The sequence below is a fragment of the Anser cygnoides genome, chromosome 6 (assembly GCF_040182565.1).
Source record: "Anser cygnoides isolate HZ-2024a breed goose chromosome 6, Taihu_goose_T2T_genome, whole genome shotgun sequence".
In the NCBI taxonomy this organism is placed as follows: Eukaryota; Metazoa; Chordata; class Aves; order Anseriformes; family Anatidae; genus Anser; species Anser cygnoides.
Genome location: NC_089878.1, coordinates 36,589,616 through 36,610,531, shown reverse-complemented (window position 1 = coordinate 36,610,531; position 20,916 = coordinate 36,589,616).

Genomic DNA, 20,916 nt, shown 5'->3' with positions numbered 1-20,916 from the left:
AGCACAGCTCCTGCTGTATTACTGAGGCAGCCTGTGAATGCACAGGAGACCCGTGCTTTTCTAATATATAACAAATACAAACGGAGCCTGCTCTTTCACATAGATATGTACAACTTTGTAATTTTTTTTGGTTGCCTTTGTTTTCTTCAGTATGGGTTTCATACCCATCTTAGGAGATGCGCTGTCTCTTCATATTCTTACATTATTCTCAGAGCCATTTTAAATCTTCTTTTCCTTTTCTTTCCTTCAATAATCACACCAACCTTTACGTAGTTATGAGCAACTAAAACCATGGAGCTCATTGATAAACATATGCCATTGCAAGTGCTGCAAAAGGCAGCTGCATGGATTCCTGGGGGGTTTCCATACTTATTCATATAAATCTTGGCATCAGGGTTTGTGCCAGAGTTGTGATCAAGTAAACTGTATGAAGTGGTAGTGTCAAAACACACATAATCTCAGGAAATCTGGCAAGTGACACCATCTCCAGGGTGGGCTGCTTAAATTATACCTATCATGATTTTGACTTCTGGAACAGAGATGGATAAGACTTTAAGATCATCTCTGCCCTAGCTATTTTCTAGGGTGTGGGAGACCTGTATTAAACAAAAAACACAAAATGATGAATACATTATGCTCTATTAATTACTATAGAAATATAAATTATCCAGATTTAAGCTTCCTGAAACAATTTTTTTGTCTGACATTTTAAGCAAGCACATCAGTTACTGCATTCAAATCTTTGGAGCAGAAAATGCTGTATGGCTTCAAATGCAAACAAAGATCTGCTTAGGAACTACAGAGCTGGTACATGCGCCTCCATAATGATGTTACCCTTTTTGTTGTTCATACATTATCGTTTGCATTGCAAAATAAATATGCATGGTAAAACTGTTAATGACTAGCATTTGGATGCAATTCCAATAATATATCCTAGGTATGCTTTGGTGGATGAGAGGAAGTGAAGCTGGTATGATCAGCCAGACTTGAGCAAATCAGGCCAATGGCAGCATTTTTTTCCTTATAACTGTCACCTTTGGCTAGTTCCATTCTGCCAGAATTAAAAAAAAAAAAAAAAAAAAAAAAAATTACCTGTTGTGCTTTATCTATTAGGTCTTTCTTTACTGCTGAGAATTTTTTTCCATTTTTCTACAAACATGAAAGAAGAACATACAGCAACCAAGCGAAGCAGCTGCAGCTCATACATGAAATTATGGCTAGAAACAAATATTTTAAAGTGCTATAAAGTGGATTTCTGTTGTGCTAGCCCTGCAGCAAATAATAGCAATACAGGCATTACCCACCATCTTTCTTGCTCTTGTGTGACCTTGTCCATGGTGCTGCTGCCTGGCCTAGCTACTTAGCATGAGCTGCCGCATGCTCTCATGTGTCTGACAATTCCCATTACATCTATCCTCAAAATCAACATACAAATCTTCTTATTTATACAACTATGGTAAATGACCCCAAGATTATTTTTTCCCTTCCTTGCAAGTAGAACAAATGATTATCATTCCTTAGTATAAACCATGCCAGCCCCATGAGACTGTAGACTGTACTGAAAAATAAGGCAGCATTTCCTCCGGGTTCTCTGCTTATGCTTTCCACATAACACAGGGACATAGGAATTAATATCGCTAAACACCAAGAATAAGGATGTAGTTATTTCTTTACTAGCCCACAGATTAGACCAGAAGAACCAGTTATTATTATTTAATGCTGTAGCCCAGTCTATGGTTTAGTGTTTCACAGTCTTCTCTCACTAATAAGTCTAAAACACAAAAATCCCTTTCTAAGAGAGCATGCTGCAGGTGCCAGGCCAGACCTTGGGATGTTTTGTTGAGGATTTACTCCATGTCCCACCAAGGCTCAGTGGGCTGCATGGTTTATGATAAGTGAGCAAGAATGCCTTGAACCTTTATCCCTCCTTCCATCTGGTGTGCTGGATGCTGGTAGGATCCCAAGGTACTAGTAAGTGTAATCATTCAGGCCCCAGTATAAGCAGCAGGAATAGCTAGTGCATAGGAATTAGCTTCCATAACACTCAGCAGTGCCCTAGAAGAAGACCTCTCTGTTCAAGAAGATGTAAGAATTTACCTTAGCTGGACCTACTGTATTTTTTAAATCATCTATTAACTCAAAAGTACAAAGACTGAAGTACCACCTTCAGCCTGGACACTTCAGTGAGTTTTCAGAACAGCTCAGGAAAGATAAGGTGCTAAATGTATGCCGTAGAGTGGTTACACGAGAAACAGACTCAAAAGGAGTAATATATTTATCCTAAAAGAAAAAGCAGACTGGATGATGATCTCATTACAGTCTCTAAATTTATAAAAAGATTATAGAAGAATCTGGTCATGACCTACCTGGCTGGACTCCGTGAAAATTAAGGGAAGATATATTGACCGTGACGGACAATGAAATCTTCACAGAAATGAAACAGGGAAAGCCTTAATAATGCCTTTTGTGTAGACTGGAGTGAAAAGTCTCGAAGTAGAAATTGCATATAAAATATTTTTACAAATAACCAAAGCTAATGTATGAAGACTAGAGGTGTACATGTGAACACAGTATTCTTACTATTGTTTCAGAAAGTTTATTGATATACCAAGCATTGCTAAAATTACCAAGACAACCTGAAGGAATTGTTTTGTAGAAGCTGTGTTCTAGTCTGTTGATGACTTTAGCAGTAGAGGAGGATGGTTTAAGGTATACCATCCATAGAAAATAAGAAAATACTGGGGAGAAACTATTGCCAAAGTGAGTTGCTTAGCTGAGGGCTGTGTTTACCAGGCCCATGTCCAGCCCTGGTGACGGATACCTGCTGTAGGGGTAGTATATGTATGTATAATGTAAAAGTAAGATTTCTTAAAACATTCCAAACTTAGATATAGCATAAAAATATGAAAGAGGCTCCTTACAGATATATTAGTAAATGAACAGCCATTTAAGATTAAAACAAACAAAAAAACAGACACATCTTTTTATCTAGAGAGTCAAAGTAAACAAACATAAATATAGTACTTAGATTGGTGAGGAAATGTTTAACTAGGACAGCCACACAACCTCAAAATTAGGAAATTAAGATCAATGAGGAAATTCACTCAGGCAAGGCATTTTACTTAGGATGGAAAACACAAAGAGTAAGTTATCAAGTAAGGTCATAAAAGGCAATGGCATAAATGAATTTAAGAGACAGCTAGACATTTTTATGGAGAGAAGGGATTGAAGCATTCAGAGCCAGTGACAAATCAGGGAGATGGGGCTGAGATAAAATTAACGAGGACAGGCTTGCTTGCGGCCAGAGGCATTTTACTGTCCAGCAATACCTTATGTCCTCTGTCATCACATCCTAATCTGACACTGACATCTGAAGGTAGCAAGAAATCCTTTACACCTATTAGTATATTAAAGAGGGAAAAGTACTTTCAGATTTATCTTCTGAAGGGAAAAACATAATGTTGTTTTTTTCACTTTTCAACACATGCATGTAGTTGCATAGTTGCAGTGCATGCTGAAAGGAATCAGTCTCAGGCAGTACACCGTGAGCTGCTTACGAATTCAGAGTGTAAACCCTTGCTTGCTTTAAAATTCTTTATAGAGAGGTTTTAATCATACCTTCCTCCTTTTTAAGCACTTTTTTTTTTTTTCTGTATTTATTTCTTTAGATAATGGAAAGAAATCAGAGATTCCCATATCATTGTCCTGCTTTGGTGCTGGGTTTACTCATCTTGCTGGTGCATCAGCTCTGTTTGCTGATGCATTACCTTATGCTGACAAGGCAGTGAAATGGCTTTGGCAGACTTTGACAAGGTCCCCAGATCCCCAGCAACCAGTCATTGCATATAGAGGTGTCCGGTGACTTTTTTGTTGTTGTTGGTCCTGATGTACAAGGGCATGATGCAAAAATCTGACTCTCAGTTAAAAGCAAAGAGCAGCTCACGCTATGAATTGTACCCAGAATTGGAAGAGAGCTGTGTCAGTAAGGAATGTATCTATACCATACCTTTTTGGAGGTAATACACATAAAAGGAAGATTGAAGGAAATGGGTCTTGAAGTTTTGGAGAATGTAGATTTACATTAGTTCAGGCTAAAAAGCACAGAGGGCAAGTAGAAGGCATGGACAAGGACATCCTGGATAACAGGACATCTTCACAGACTGACTTGAACAGCAATACTATCTCTGGAATGACACAGGATAGAAGGATTTTTTTAGGGTATTAGAGAAACCTCCGGTAATTTAGAAACCTTTCTGAAAGCCCACCAGCCACCTCTGGGACACCAGATCTGTTGGGAGAGGAACTGCCCTCTCCCTGTGGCCAGGAAGCTCTCCAAGGCCAGCAAGATCATGCACCAAATAAATGGTGTAGACCATTCTCAAAAAATCATACACGTCTTCCATGGCTGTGCTTTGTGGTAATTACATGTCTGTGTTTCTGGTGTCTTCTCTTAGCTTCTTCTTTGCAACATACAGGAAGGGCAAGAAAATAAGACCAGCTCTGCTGGGGTGACCAGGCACTGTGGACAAAGGTCCTAAGCTCTGCTTTGAATACCATAGACACTGAGCCCAGAGTCGAGGGAGATGTCAGGGGTGGTGAGCTTTGCAATAAGAGTGTTCTGGAGAAAATAACCTGGATGCAAAACTTTTCTCAATTTCCATTGTACCACAAACACAGTGTTGCCCCCTTATTTGCTGAATCTTTTTTCTTCCTGCTAATAACTGTCTTATTCACATGAACTAAATCGACATAGAAAAGTATTGTGTTTTTTCCTTTCTAATACAGTTCATGGATCGCTATAAATGTATATAGCCTTTATGGCCCTCTGCAGAGAAACTTAGCAGATTTTTATGGTGTGGCATTAAAAACAAAGCACATCCCTTTTTGCATAGGGTTTACTGTAACCAACTGCTTAATCTAAACCTCTCTAATGAAGGCTAAACACAAATAATGCTAATTTGGATAAAGGAAAAAAAAAAAAAAAGCCTAAAAGCCTGATGTGATTAGGTTTCTGTTGAATACAACAACAAGACTAGTATGCATTTTCCTTCCTCTTTAGCTACTTCCACTGTAATCTGAATATCAAGATCTTAAATCCATCAGGAGCCCAGCAGGCAGCCCACCTTTATGAACAACTTTACCCTTAAAAATAGAATGAAAACGGCTATTACGAGTCATCAGGGGATGGGCAGCCCTGCAGGCTCGGTGTGTTTAGCTAATATAGAACAGGAGGAGGTGGAAGTTCTTGAATTTGTTTTTGTTTTAAACAGCCCCTCTGCTTCCCAAAGAGCTTTATTGATGGACTCTGAAAGAAAGCTGAGGTCAACTCTTTGTCTTGATGAGTTAGTGGAGAAATATTTAACTGGGGCCTTATGAAAACTACTTAGCTGTAATAATAACATCAAATCGCTGTTAAATGTGTTTCAGGAACTGTCATTAACAACATAGCTGTACAACCTAATTCTGTTTGTTTAAATAAAGATCTCCTGAGCTCACATTGTTGTAGTATATATTTGAAAAGCTCGCCTGCTGAAAACAGAAAACTGGAGACTGAAAGCAGAGTTTGGATAATATCCAAGCTTTATCATATCCATTCTGTAGTGTGGGCATGTGGAGACAGAGATCTCAATAGGGCTTTATGAGCTCTGTAAACAGTAGTACCATAGGATTCCTTTTTGCCATTTCATGATGCAGCTGCAAAAAGAAATCACCAGCTCCATCTCATCACAGGAGTCCTGGCAGGAAATATGAGGCACCAGGGAAACTGCCCACTTCTTTTTTCTTTCCTGGCTGCACAGAGAATTGCTCTGCAGTGAAGACAAGAAACTTTAAAAAAGTTGAATGAAATAATGAAATGTTAGATTTCATTCATTAGCATCTTAGTCTTTCTCCAAAGTAGCTATGATCTAAAACTACACAATAAGCAGACATTTGCCAAAAAGGTGTAAGTGGACGACATAAAAAGAAGAAAGTCCCTTACATGCTATCCCCATTGCAGCACAGGTCTCTCACTTGGGACTTTGGAAACTTGCCATCATCCACTTGAGTCACACTTGAAACCATCTAATGAAGAGCTGTATCTATGTGCTTTATTTTGAAGGACTGGTGAAGTCTTACTTAAATACAGTATTGTACTAAAAGTGGAACAGAACTTTTAGAGGAGAAGCTTTGCACTTTATATTAGTATGCTGAGTTTTGACTACTAGCCTTGGGATGTTTTGTTTTGTTTTTTTTTTTTTTTTTTCGTAATGCATTCTTCAAATAGAGATAACAACGGTTTGAATCCCAGATACAATAATTAATTTCTGAGTTTGATTATCCCACCTGAAAAAAAAAAAAAGACAAAGTTTAGTATTAAAATAGTAGTAAAAGTGGACAGTATTGCAATGGTGAATTGACAAAGTGGGAACACTTGAAACTGAACTGATACATAAGTTATGCACTAACATCATACCTGTCTTAAAACAGCTTTTTTCCATATTTCTTGATTGATCTTATGAACTAAGGTTTTACTGCAGTGTTTTAGCAGTCTGGGCTGCATTTGTTTTGTATTTGAAGTTTGGTTCTTGGATGAAGTTGAAGAATTTAGACTTTATAAAGACATGCAATTAAGACTAGCACTTATGGGCTAATTTATGGGCTAATAACTACACAAAAGTATGGTTGATAACAATGAAAAAAAAAAAAAAAAAAAAAAAGAAAAATGTAAAAAAAAAAAACAGGTCAAAAGTGGCTTAAGCACCTACTTCCAGCCAGCATTGACTGGAGTGCCCCTCAATGCACTCGAAAACCCTGCAAGAAACACTTCAGACCAATATATGCAAAAAGCAGTTTTATAAAACCACTGAGAGGAGAAGATAAAAATGGCAAATACCATAGTTATTATTGGGAATAATATATTTGAAGTGGAGAGATGAAAATCCAAATGATCTTGAATGAACTACCAGGACCCAAATGAAATGCCTAGCTAGGAAGATGTTTCTTTTCAGTCTGGAGATTATGTTAGCCATCTACACCTCTCTTTCTGTGGGCAAAACTGAAATTCTTAGGACCTGTTAAAAATTGTAATTTGTGGATTATTACTTTGAATAAAATTATTGAGATAACCAATATTCCATTTCTTTATCTAGTTTCCAATTCCTTCACTCTGTATTGAAGGTGACTGATGGTACCTAGTCCTTCATTGGGGCAGGACTGACCTACATAAACTGTTTTCTAAACAGGGAAGGAGAGATTGCCCAAAATACTGTGGTCAAGATCTGCTTTCAGTTAAACCCGTCCTGAAGTCAAAGATGTTATTATGGCTTTATCTGAAAGCAGAACTTGTATAAAATTGTCATTACATATGAATTCCACCAGGATGCTTCATATTTAAGTTAGCTGAACAAATTTAATTTATTTATTTTTTTTATATATATATATAATGAATAGGATAGGTGGAATTGCTTTCCCAGACTTTCTGAGGAAATTGAAGTGATGTGTTAAAGATTTAACAGTTTTTATTTCTCTTTTCAGATCTTAACCTAATATCAAATATTAAAGTCCTAATATATTTAAGGAAACCAGAAGTTGCTGTTATAATTAATTTCCTTCCTGAGAAAAAGTATTGCTGACTTCTTTTGTAAAGAATGTAAGTAATCCTTTAAAAGAAAACCAGAGGAAATATAGACATGTGTATGAAACACCCCCTTTTTTTTTTTCCCAGAAGTACATTTTTTATGTTGTATATAAATGCAGACACACAATTTGAAATTAGAATGAGTAACATAAAAATACTAAATATATTTAAAATCTAAAAAATTGTTAAAAAATCTGATCCTGCAAGCCACATACCCTCTAAGTGTTGGGGAACAGGTAGAAGAGTTAAAATATTTGATAAGCCCACTGAAATTTCTACCAAATATGTACTTTGCTAAATAAGTGTGTCATTTCAACACAGATAAGTGAGGGCTATTAGACAAGTTTAATCCAAACAATGGGCTAGAAAGTATATAAAGTGGTAGAGAAATCTGGCACCAGAATACCTAAACAACTATTTGCTTTTCTTTCAAATACACCACCTAAGTTGCAGGCTTGTATTAATTGCCCAGAAGAGCATGCAATGATTTCATAAAGTAGTGCTGGTGTTACTCTGTGTCCATGTCTTCATTCATCATGCAGACATGCCAAATAGTTTCTGTCTTCTTAGCAAGCAACTAAGCAAAAATAATTTTAAATTACTTTTTTGTTGTTCTAACTTCAATATTTTAAACAGACATTTGTTTATCTTTTAAATTTATTTATGGATTAGTTAATAAAATACTAATCATGTATTTTAAAAAATATCTAGTAGCTGTAGATGATGGTGAAACCAACTAAATTGGTTTCACCCATACCTCATAAAATGTCATGTAAATCCTGTGAACAATGAAAGAAGAGGAAAAGATAAAAATCAGAAATGGACAATAGAAAGATTAAAAAAAAAAAAAAACCTATTTTCCCATACTGTTTTTGCCACCAGAAGGGTTGCCATTTGAAAATAATGCTCACCTCCTAACAGATAGCCCTTGAAAAATGGGTACCACATTTGACACATGGCTCATCACCATGCAGCAGAAAGGGGTGATGCAGGATGAGCTCAGTATGCCCATTCAGGATCCTGGGAGCAATGCTCTTTATTATGAAATATGGGCTGGGGAAATCCCTTGAATGATGACAACATGTGCATTTAGTGTGTGAAGTCCCAGGTGAAGACCATCTTGGGATGGGCTGATGGCCCCACTTCTGCAAGCACATGACCTCAGCATGCACAGTTACCCAGCAGGATGGAAAGTGAATGTCTTGGTTTCACTCCTTTTGAATAAGTAATCTTCTGTTCAGTGGATTGTCAGTCACAAGACAGTATTGCTTTGGGGGAATTTGTTTTGTTTTAGTGTTTTTTTTGGTTTTGTTTTTGTTTTTTTTGTATAATAGCAATTGGAAAAAAATTTGGAACATGTTCCAAAGAACAGGGCCATCCCTTATGTGTGCAGTATACAGAGGGTTTTAAAATTATTATTATTTTCTAGTTTACTTATTCATTCAAAAAGTCAATGAGGACATCTGGTGCTTCTGCAACTAGATTACCAAGACATTTACACCAAAAACACAATAACAATAGACAGAAAAAAAAAAAAAGCATAACAAAACTTCCTCTGAGCCACAGCTGGAAGCAAAATGATGTCTGACATAAACATGACTAACCATGTCACGTATTTTCATTTACCATTCTGAATGCAGCAGAATAAATATGTGACCAGGTAAAGATATATAGTAAAAAACAATGTATATGGAATATATGGAATATATTGGTCATTTGATTTTTTTCCCCTCTCTTGTTCAACTTTATCAAAGACTCATTTAAAATACTAATGTCCTTCACTCTATTATTTGAAGTTAAAAGAAGCATATGGTGCTTTGCAACAAAAGATAATTAGATTTCTTGTCTGCCTTCAGTGTTATAGTTCTTTAATGGACTTTAATAGAGTTTACAAACAGAATAGGCAGAATAAATGATAGAATAGATTAAGAGGTTTGAAATGATGAGTTTGATTTTCTGGATTTGTTTCTTGGAATATCACAATTCTCTTATGGCCTATCTACTGCAGCATCCTGTCCTCATTTAGGTATTGCTTGCTGCAATACCTAAAAAGATCTTGTTGGAGATGGAAAGATCAGGCCAGAAGAGTATTTTCCTCCTAAGCACTGCAGGTAACTGCTATGGCCTGAAGCACAAGGACTTGTAGCCTTGTATGACCTGAAGCACAAGGACTTGTAGCCCTTTCATTCTGTCCTTATTTGATGTTACAGTCAGCATTCATCCATATCAATGGTTAATCATTACTTTGAATCCTTGTAAGCTCCTTTTCAGTATAACATTTGACATGAGTTCAACAGATTGCATATGCATGCTCTAAAAATGAATTCTTTCATTAGCCTTTATTATCCTATATATATCATTTATATATATCATTTATATATATCATTTATATATTTTATATATATATATATCATTTATATCATATATATTTATATATATCATTTATATATATCAGCCTATATATCATTTTTTTTATTTTATATTTTTCCTTCTAAAAATGATGTCAGTTATGTAACAGGGGAATAACTTAAAATAAAGTCATAAGAATCTTAAATGACTATCTATTGACATGTAACTTCCGACAAACATTGTCTAGACATTTTGATGTATCCTTTTCAACTCCTAGAAGGAGAGTTTGAGAAAAAAATGGTTTGAGGCAAGATGTGAAGTCACTGCTGTGCATCTGCTAGACTCACCTCAGTCTACATTTGGAATGGAAGAAAAAAACCTGCATGTGAGAAAATAAAGTAAAATGCTCTATATACTTACTAAAACTAAACCATGATGATTTTTTAGATATTGCAATTTTTTATTTTTATTTTTTAAAGGAAAAGAAAAGGTAACTGAATGTCTTGGTTTTTGGCTTTCAGCAAAGCATCTGATGTAGTATACTACAGAGAATTATTAGTTCAGGTAGAGAAGATGTTGATGAAGTTATCAGTTTGACATGTGAGAATACAACATAGAGTATTCAGTTACATGCTGCCTATGAGCCACTCCGTAGGGCATTAGAAAAACAGCAACTGCAACCTTTTTCCACTGAAGATAATGAAATATTTAGGCTACTGAATAAGTCTCTGAAGTGGATTGCTACCTATATTACCTGCAGTCTATCTTCAGATAAGATGAATCTCAACTGGAATAGGTACAGAAAAGAGGTAAAAAATGAGCAGATGAGGAGAGATTGTTTATAATATCAGATTTGTTTCTCTTAAAACACTGAATGGGGGGAGATATGATTGCACTTAATAATTCATTTGCTGAGGTGACTACTAATATAGCCTTTTCAAATAATCCAAACTAAAGAATACATGGGTCACAGTATCATGGTTTGTATTCAAGACGAACAGCTTTCATTTCCTACTGAAATGACAGTGAAAGATAGCATTTTCTGTGTTACATGTTATGCTAAGGTGTAGGAGTCAAGTATACTTTAGTTCTCTCTAAAGGAAGGGAAAATAAGCCCTGCATATATAATGTCTTCCCTTAATGCAGCACAATCCCTGCCTAGATTGATTTAATCATTAAACTAATATCGTATCATTTCCCTTACTTCTTGTCTAATTTCATTTTGTGAAGAGTTTTGCATTATTTTTGCATCAGAATACTTTTCAATGATCTTTTTTTTTATAAATTTATAAGATAAAACATTAGACCTCTAGCCTTCTTGGCTAACAGGACATAGACAAAGTAATTTTTTATACTTATGTGGTAATTTAAAATATTAAAAATACATTGGCTATAAAGTTTTATGTCTTCATATTTTTATGCATACTCTCAGCTGACACATTTACATCGCAACTTAATCTGGGTTATTTGATATGATTATTCTCCTACATAATAATGTGAAAAATAATGTGAAAAACTGTTTTACTCTAAGGTTTACATAAATATTTGCTACAAGGTCTCTGATTTTTAGTCATTAATGAATCCCTAAGTCTACTTATGAGGCAGTATAAGTAAACAGCCACTCATAAATGATAAAACTGAAGGATTCCATCCCTTGCTTGGAGAACACAGAATAATTTCAAGGCTGTCTGTGACACATCTTGTCCATCTGGTCTTCTTAATTTAGGATGGAAAATAACAAGATAAGTCTAAAAAATTTTCAGAAATGGGTAAAATGAGAAGGAAACTGAGAAGCAATTAAAGTTAACACTGGAGTTAAGCTTTAAACTAGTACAAGCACCAACAGAACATGTCACTGTGTTCAGTGAATCCTGAACTGCATATATGAGATGAGCTCTGCACTACAGATTTGGTGATACATTTTTTCAGTATTATTATTATCCTATACAATAATGAGAACAGTACACAGTTCTTCATGCTTCCACAAATACTTGCATTTAATACTTTGATAGCTAGTCACTAATGATTCCCCAAGCTTTAAGTCTTTCTCAGACAATGATCCTCAAGCAGAAGGGGCGACATGAACACAAGCAAAGTGACTGTCCCATCTTCTGCAGTATGAAGCTGTCCAATTCCCCCTGAAAAGACAAAGAAGAAAGCAGAAGTTGGAAGAAAAAAAAAAAAAAGAGTTGAAAATGGCTGTTGTTAGAACCTTCTTGCCAGTGCAACAGCAAGAAAGCCGGGGTTGTTTAAGCTGAGGAATGGGCATGTTCACCTTCAACTTTTTTGAAACAAGTGACAGATATTGTGCCACAAATAATTTGCTGGCACAATTATTGTTTCTTTGAGTCAATGTTTGACCTAGACCTAGAGCTAAGTGTGTTTACTCTCCTAACATAATCTCAAGCCATTTTTTCCCTAAAGGTGAGGAGGTTTACAGTGAGAAAAATAATTAATGTGCACAAACACACAGAAAGTTTACAAGTTGGTGGCAGTCCAGGAGCTAAAAATATTTGAAACACTTTGCTTGCATGTGCACATACCTACTTGAGAATCAGAGCCTGTTTGCACAGCCAAAAATTTGTGGCTTGGCAGTCTACTCTAAAAAAAAAATCCTTCTGCTTTAGCTCCTTTGCACTGAGAGGTTGCATATAAATGTACCATACCTATCAAAGCAGATCAGGGTCTCTGCAAAAAAAATAACATTAAGAAAATAGATAATGAGGATTTTTTTTTTTTTTAATATGTTTCAAAATTTTGGAAGAAAGATGTGTAGATCTACAGGAAAGCAGAAGTTGATTTCAGGCTTTGACCAACTTGAAGATACATCTTTTCTTTGAATTAGCCTTTTATAAAAGTTCTTCAACTTCTTTTCAAATGATTTCTGTGTTTGTAAGAAAAGCTACTAAATATACCAATTTATCTCTTTTTACTAGTTTAATGTCTTCTTTCTCACTTTCTTTGCTAGCTATTCTTTCCCGTTGTACTTCTGACCTTCTTTTATCCACCCATCTAGGAAATGTGTACTTAGAAAAATAAATGGAATCCTTTAAATTTAAGTAACTGCTATGTACTTTATACAGAAAAGGACAGTATAATTCTTGACACATTTTCTATATAATTAAGTAATGCTAAATCTTCTCTTTGTATATCTTGCATGATTTCACGTTGTATTAATACCTCCAGATACAACTTGTTGTTGTTTGTGTTAGTTTACTTTTTTTTTTATTAAACTATTTCAAGATTCCTGTCCAAATGTCCTTGTTCTCCTCTATACAGATGCCATTGCTCTCTCCTCCATTTTTTCCTTTGCTTTGGTGCCTCTTTCCCCTCTCTTGCATATGAAAAAAGATAGACTTAAGTATCCCCTTAGCAGACACTCTTTAAGCTGAAAATAAATATTCATCAGACACCTTTCTGATGTCAAAGATGAACTACAGCATATTTTACAGTATTGTTTTTTGGCCTCTATAAAGAATCTTTCTTCCTATAACAGAAGTAGCAGCTTCAGTTCAGTGAGTTCAAAATTTACTCCAACAATTTCCCTATGTCTTCTTGTTTCTCTGTTTCTTTCCAACCATGCTCTTGAGAATTTTAAAGGATTCTGCTGAATAACTGGAGTGGGTGCAGGTTATATGGACTCTCTGGATACTCTGAAGTGTGCTGGAAGAGCCAGACCTTCAGCTGGAAACGCACTTACATGACGACGCAGCCTTCTGACAATTCCTCCATTACTATATATTTTAAAAGAAAGAATAAAGATTCCCATCTGACCCACTCATTTGTATTCATCTGAACAAATGAGATGAAAAAGTACACTGCTTTCGTAGTCAGAAAACATTTCACTGTTTCTTGCACAAATTGCTAAATTCCCAGTCTGAGCAAGGATTCCTCTCCAATCCAGACAAGTCCAAAATGCTTGCATAAGCCTTTATTTGCCACAAAGAAACATTTGTATTTGGTGCAAAAGTGGTTTTAAATTTTAACCTTCACCAAAATCATTGCAATGAAGTGCAAACAAAACAAATTGAAAATTTCAGAGCTTTCTTTCAAGGTAGTCAGGAAAACCAGAGTCCATATTAGCTGAAAGAGTAAATAAAACTTGGTGAGGAATCTATGACTGATAGATTTCTGTCAAGATGCAACTTACCTTTCCACCATAACTGTTTAGCTCATCTATGGAGGAAACAACTTTCTTCGGAGAAAGCACTGTGCCAAGCTCCTGACGTGAATAAGGTCCAGAGGAAGCTAGAATAATTAACTATATCCCACAAGGGCAATATAAACTGTTTCAATCTAGCCTTCTCATATATAAGTGCATGTTAATATGAAAAATATGCAGCTCTGTGCAGTGATATGAAACCTACATAGTACAGACCAACAACTCCATGCAGTATTTGAAGTCATTGATATAGAGTGGAGAAGAATAAGAGGGGAAATATGAAGATATTTAGAAGTCCATGTATTCCTTCATAAGACCTTTCAGCAAGGGATATATGGCACTAAGGATTCGTAATCACTTTTAAAGCTCTTCTTGTCCTTTCTTTCTTAAGTCAATGATGGGCTGGTTTACTGTGAGATTTGTTTTCCAAAACCACCCTTTGCTGGATACCATGATGTTGCTCTGTGTGTAGGACTGGAGTCTGCTGTACTGCAGACAGTTCAAAAGCACAGGTAATGTTTTGCAAGTATAAGTAGCAAATCAGTGAAACTTTTTGAAAATGTGACTGTCAAGGGCAGCCAGCTGATTTTGCAGTGGGAAGATTTGAATAGAAAATCCAGCTTGTCTCAGAAGAGCAATTATGATTCGTTGATATAAGCATTTAGGAAAAGCTCAGTCATAAATCCTAGCTGCAGTCAATGACACTGAGCCTAGATTTAAAACTTGACTTCTTGGTTGTCAGGGTGAATAATCTGAGGGCCTGAGATCATGGCAGCAACCTCAGATGGACCATCGTGATGTATTAGCTGGCGATCCTTGAGGTAGAGCTGAGTTTTTGTCTAAACTCAGAGCTAGTAAAATGAAGTTGCACTTCAAAGGTGTGTGAGCAGTTGAGAACTAACACAGATTTAAGACATGTATGTATTTTCTGTTTTCCAGGCAGCTAAGATGGGGAGTATTTAATGTGTTGAAACTGCCAGTTTGTGAATACAAGGGCTGTGGGTCAGGGAAACTTTCAGAAAACACAGAAAAATGGAGATGCAATGTTCACCATCTTATGCTTGTGAGATCTGCCAGTATCAGAGGCAGAGCAAAAAGATGCAGAAAACACATTTTTGAGACCTGGATAGAACTGGGCCTTTTTTTTCTTCTGTTGATGTTAAACATGAAACAAAAGAGAGGATTCAGGTTACAATGACATATATTGTCTGTGCCAAAGTAGAATCAAAGGAAACAGTATATTCACTTGGAAATATTTAGGCCTGGCAATTGAATAAAGTGGATATTTTTCAAATAATTTCTTGGATTTTTTTTTAAGTGAAATTTGAGATTTACTTATAAGTGACCCAATAATGTAGGTCTTTTATTTCTTATTCTAGATGAAATCCTGTTACATGGCTGCCTTTTGAAGGATTTAATTGCTCCAGGGATACATGCTTACACAATATTCCTCAACCTTTAAAAACCAGCCCGAGTTCTTATTTAGTAATGCTACCATTTGCTGAAAATATTTCATGGCCTGTGAAAAGTGAGTTGGACTTTGTTCATTCCCTTGTCATCAGGTGTGAATACTGGCCAAAATAAACTTTCTGTTTTATTGGCAGGGACCAATGAAAAATCTGTCTTATTGAGGGGATTGAAAATTGAGGGCTTTTCCAGCTACAGTAAGGTTGGATTTTTTGTTGTTTTGTTGTTTTTGTTTGTGTTTCTTTCTGTTTGTTTATTTATTTATTTATTTGTTTTTCAAAGACCAGCATATTTTGGAGCAAAATTAGGAGATCAAGACGACAGTTCTTGGCTGCTTTCACCTATATTATGTCTGTTTTGTGGGTAGATAATATCTACAAAGCTCTGCTTTGCAAGTAAGAAGATAATTCTTCTGCTCTTAGTTTTAGAGCATATAGGCAGTAATGTGCATAATTTCCAAGAAAAACAGGCTGAAGGTTTCTGAGGATGCACAGAGGTAGTAATAAGAAAACATGGCAAAAGAAAAGGTGGTTTTTAGTTTTCAAGGTCTTAATTTTCAGAGTGTCACATATTTCACAAAGTGCTTGCTTTTTGTTCCAGGGAAGGATTCTTATTTGTTTATATATTTATTTTTGCTATGGACTTCAGTGTAGCAAAGATTACACTGAAAAAGCTGACAATATAGTGGAAAAGAGAAAAGCAGAATTTACCATGTGTTCCTTCCACTATTACTATTTTTTTATTATTATTTTTTATTTATTTTTTTTGGGGGGGGGTATTTCTGTGAATTTATTGCTTCTGAGTTCTTCTTTATAAGTGATTCCACTTGCAGAAGATCAGCCTGCAACACATGAAATAAATATGAGCATCCAATTTCCAAAATTAACATTTTTAAAACGTTTCATACTTCTACAACTAAATAAATATCTTTATTGATGATCTGGATGAGGGCGTCCAGTGCACCCTCAGTAAGTTTGCAGATGACACCAAGCTAAGTGCGTGTGTCGATCTGCTCGAGGGCAGGAAGGCTCTGCAGGAGGATCTGGATAGGCTGGAGCGATGGGCTGAGGTCAACTGCATGAAGTTCAACAAGGCCAAGTGCCGGGTCCTGCACCTGGGCTGCAACAACCCCAAGCAGAGCTACAGGCTGGGAGATGAGTGGCTGGAAAGCTGCCTGGCCGAGAAGGACCTGGGAGTATTGGTGGATAGTCGGCTGAATATGAGCCAGCAGTGTGCTCAGGTGGCCAAGAAGGCCAACGGCATCCTGGCCTGTATAAGAAGCAGTGTGGCCAGCAGGTCGAGGGAAGTGATTGTGCCCCTGTACTCGGCTCTGGTGAGGCCGCACCTCGAGTACTGTGTTCAGTTTTGGGCCCCTCGCTACAGGAAGGACATGGACGTGCTCGAGCGAGTCCAGAGAAGGGCGACCAAGCTGGTGAGGGGTCTGGAGAACAAGTCTTACGAGGAGCGGCTGAGGGAGCTGGGCTTGTTCAGCCTGGAGAAGAGGAGGCTCAGGGGCGACCTCATCGCTCTCTACAGTTACCTGAAAGGAGGCTGTAGAGAGGTGGGGGTTGGTCTATTCTCCCACGTGCCTAGTGACAGGACGAGGGGGAATGGGCTAAAGTTGCGACAGGGGAGTTTTAGGTTGGATGTTAGGAAGTACTTCTTTACCGAAAGGGTTATTAAGCATTGGAACGGGCTGCCCAGGGAGGTGGTGGAGTCACCATCCCTGGAGGTCTTTAAAAGACGTTTAGATGTAGAGCTTAGGGATATGGTTTAGTGGAGTACTTAGTGTTAGGTCGGAGGTTGGACTCGATGATCTTGAGGTCTCTTCCAACCTAGAGAAATCTGTGAATCTGTGAATCTGTGAATCTGTGAAAAACTACAAAATAAAGTTTGGATCCATTATTTATTTTATTTCGTAAGACAAAGCTAACTTGTTATTTTCTGTGGATTTATTTTCTGTTGAGTAGATTTGGGTTGGTTTTCCAACCATGCCCTTTTTGCCTTTTTGTCTTAAACTGTCACTGAAGTAAAGATTCAGTCATTACAATTTCCATATTCTGAATATAATCATCCATTAAGCAAATGAGGAACAAGCAGAATTGGAGAGATACAGTTTATTCTTTTTCTGGAATTCAAACTCTACCTAAAAGGTAATACATTTTCCTCCACCCTGTGAAAAATAATTGTATTTGTGGTTTCATAGAAGTAACTGCATGATTAAGATAAATACATTTTGATATCACTATTTTGATATTGTTTTTGTGCCTAATGTCAGAGCTTTTATGGTATTTGTGAGTCAGAGAATATACAGACCAGAAGTTAGTGTTGATTAATTTTATGAGATAATGATATGAGCAGAGGTAAGAAAGCTGTTGCCAAGAAAAAAAAAATAGGAATGAGAAATACAAAAATAATAAATATCTACGGATGCACCAATAAACTTGGAATCACGTAGATGCTAATATATTTAATAGCAATGATGGCAATTTGAATGAGAAAGCATCAAATAAGATAGCATGGCTTATGCTGACAGTTGGTGGAGGTAAGAAAATCAAGATATTAATTTGGCTTGCAGACAGTGAAATTAAAATCTCTCTTTGTAAAAATAACATAAAGACCACCAAAGTTAATATAAAATTTGCCTAAGTTTAAGATATGTCCTTCAAATCTAAAATAATACATATAGTAATGGCTTTTGTTTGGTATATTATTTATTTTATTTTTTTTTTTAAATTTTGAAACTAACTCGTTAGGTCCAAAACCCTATCAAGGTCAAGTTCATCACAGAGTATGGCCTGCAATTTTCAGTGTGACTAGTGGGCTGCTGCAAATAAGGAAAGTAAAAGTTTTGCTACTGTGCATTGTCAATGTGCTTAAAGGTTTTTGAATACTTCAAGCCAAATTTTGCACATATGTACTCTAAATCCAATTTCTTAGTCTGAAGATTTATTTTAGTGTTACTAAAGGTATAATGGCATCTGCTTTTTTATTTGTTTATTTTACTTATGTAAGCACATACACTTACCCACAAATATTCACAGCTGACTTAGCAATGATGGTTCAGGGAATCTGTTTATGTAGAATTTATCAGTTATGGGTAAAGCTCTGAAATTGTTCCTTAATTGTATGCTTCGATATACACCAAGTCCGGTGCAGTCTACCATTGACATCTTTTTCTCTATTGGTAACTGAAAGCAGTTAAAGCTTGATGACCATTCGAGCACCTGGATCACCATCAACCTGAAACATAGTCACTATTTTGGGACAAAATCACAGTGCAACACTTACCTCTCCTGCAGCAGGCAGTCTGGAGTCATTTTTAAATGCGACTTGAAATTATAAATGGGAAGATCCCTGTGTTAGGTATGTAAAAATGCTTTAGATGGCAGACAGAAAGAGAAAATGGATATTTTAAAAATAGATGGTTCCTATTTAAGTTTGTGTAATACCAGTAGGAGAAGAAGAAAACTTACAAGTCAGCAGAGACAGCAGGTCCTTACTTAGCAGAAGAGAAGTGGGTTATAGGAAAGACTGTTAGGGTCAAGGTCTACATGTAAATGTAACAGGGGAAACAAAGAAAAGACACACTTACAGGCTTTTATTATTAAATTATTAAATATTACTGCCTTTGTTATATTATCCAAACCAAGGAGTGATTACTGAGCATCTAAAGCCAGATATCTGCTTCTTTTGAAGTGCTGTATGTCTGTCTGCAGCCATTCACTTTAGAGGAGTTACTTTACTTAGCAGAAATCTGGTTTAAAAGTTCATCTTAGAGAAAACTAACAGTGCAAAGGGAGTCCCCCAGTCTTGGGTACTGGGAAAAATGCTGTTATGGGAAGCCCTTCACAAGGTATGCTGCAGTCTTGTTTTGCAGGATGAGGGGCTGAGAGTGACAGTGCAGAGGGGAAACCTGGTTCAGAGCAAAGGGGAGCTGCTCACCCGCCTCCTTTTGAGACAGAGAGGCTTGAAACATTCCTGTTTGATGCAGTGAGACCCAAATGCTAGTGAATGACTCACTGGCTGAATGCTAATGGTGTTATTTGCCACTCAAAATGGCCAGAAGGATTTCTTCTAGGCAGGATAAGATGGGGAATGGTCTCACACGTTTTCTGTTAATGATTTGGTAATTATTTTTAATATTATCATTGTTGCTATTATTAAACAGAGCATTAAACTACATAGAATCTCATAACAATAAATGACACTTTTGGTGTATTACCTGTTTAATACTGCAGTAATTGCTTGTGAATAGATATAACTAATAAAATGACTACTTGCCAACATGATCTTTTTAATTAAGTATTTCATAGCTTCTAGTAAAAACAAAATATATTCTCAGCTGGTGTTATATCAGTTTAGGGCACCAGCCTTGATGATGTTTTCTTCTACTTTTCTCCAAACTTATCTTTACATTACTAAAGGCTACTGACGCCATTTTTTTTAAATAATTATGCTGATTCGCTTTTGCCATAGATACAATTATTCAGATTTTGACACTGCTTTTTCCTCTTCCTGCTGTCTCTAAGGCTATTCTAAAGGAAGTTAGGACTCAATCATGTGACTCCCACTAATTTCATGAGCAATATCAGACTTGTTTAACTTCCAAATTCTTCAGGAAACGAGCATGAAAGTTTGAAAAATTTTGAAATTCTCCACTTCCAAATTGCATTCTATAAATGCTAACATACACAGTTGATATTAAAGAAATTAATAGACACCAGTGCTCTCACCAGATTATTGCTTTCTTTTAGAAGTTAAATACAGAACCACCAATACTTCAACCCAGCCTTCATAGAACAGGTACATGCAAATTCTTACAGGAAAAGTCAGATTGCTTCCAAACCCCACTAAGTTTATTTCCATTCTGTTCACCAATCAAATCAGATCTTGAGGTTCAGATTGTTTTCAAATATAAATATCTAATTGAATAAGGTTTAATTTAATCACCGTTCTAACATTTATGCAGGGAATTTTCAAGAGCACTGGTTCATTTCAGTACTGTTGGCTTTTATCCCCTCACTCTGAGTCTATACCCACTGCTGTTGCTTCTTAGGGGCCAAAATAAATAAATAAATAAATAAATAAATAAATAAATAAATAAATAAGTAAATTGTCTGCTACTTCCTCTTTGGAGCCTACTATCTCCCAGCGTAGCCACCCAAATCCAGAGACATGTTCCTGCCTACAGAACAACTATATGCAAAGTAGCCCAACCTGCATCTTTCAAACTCTAAATATCAATTCCTCATACGGATTAGTTTGTCCCAGAGTTAGGATGGGGAATTATAATTGATATTTTTAATGTCAGAGGATG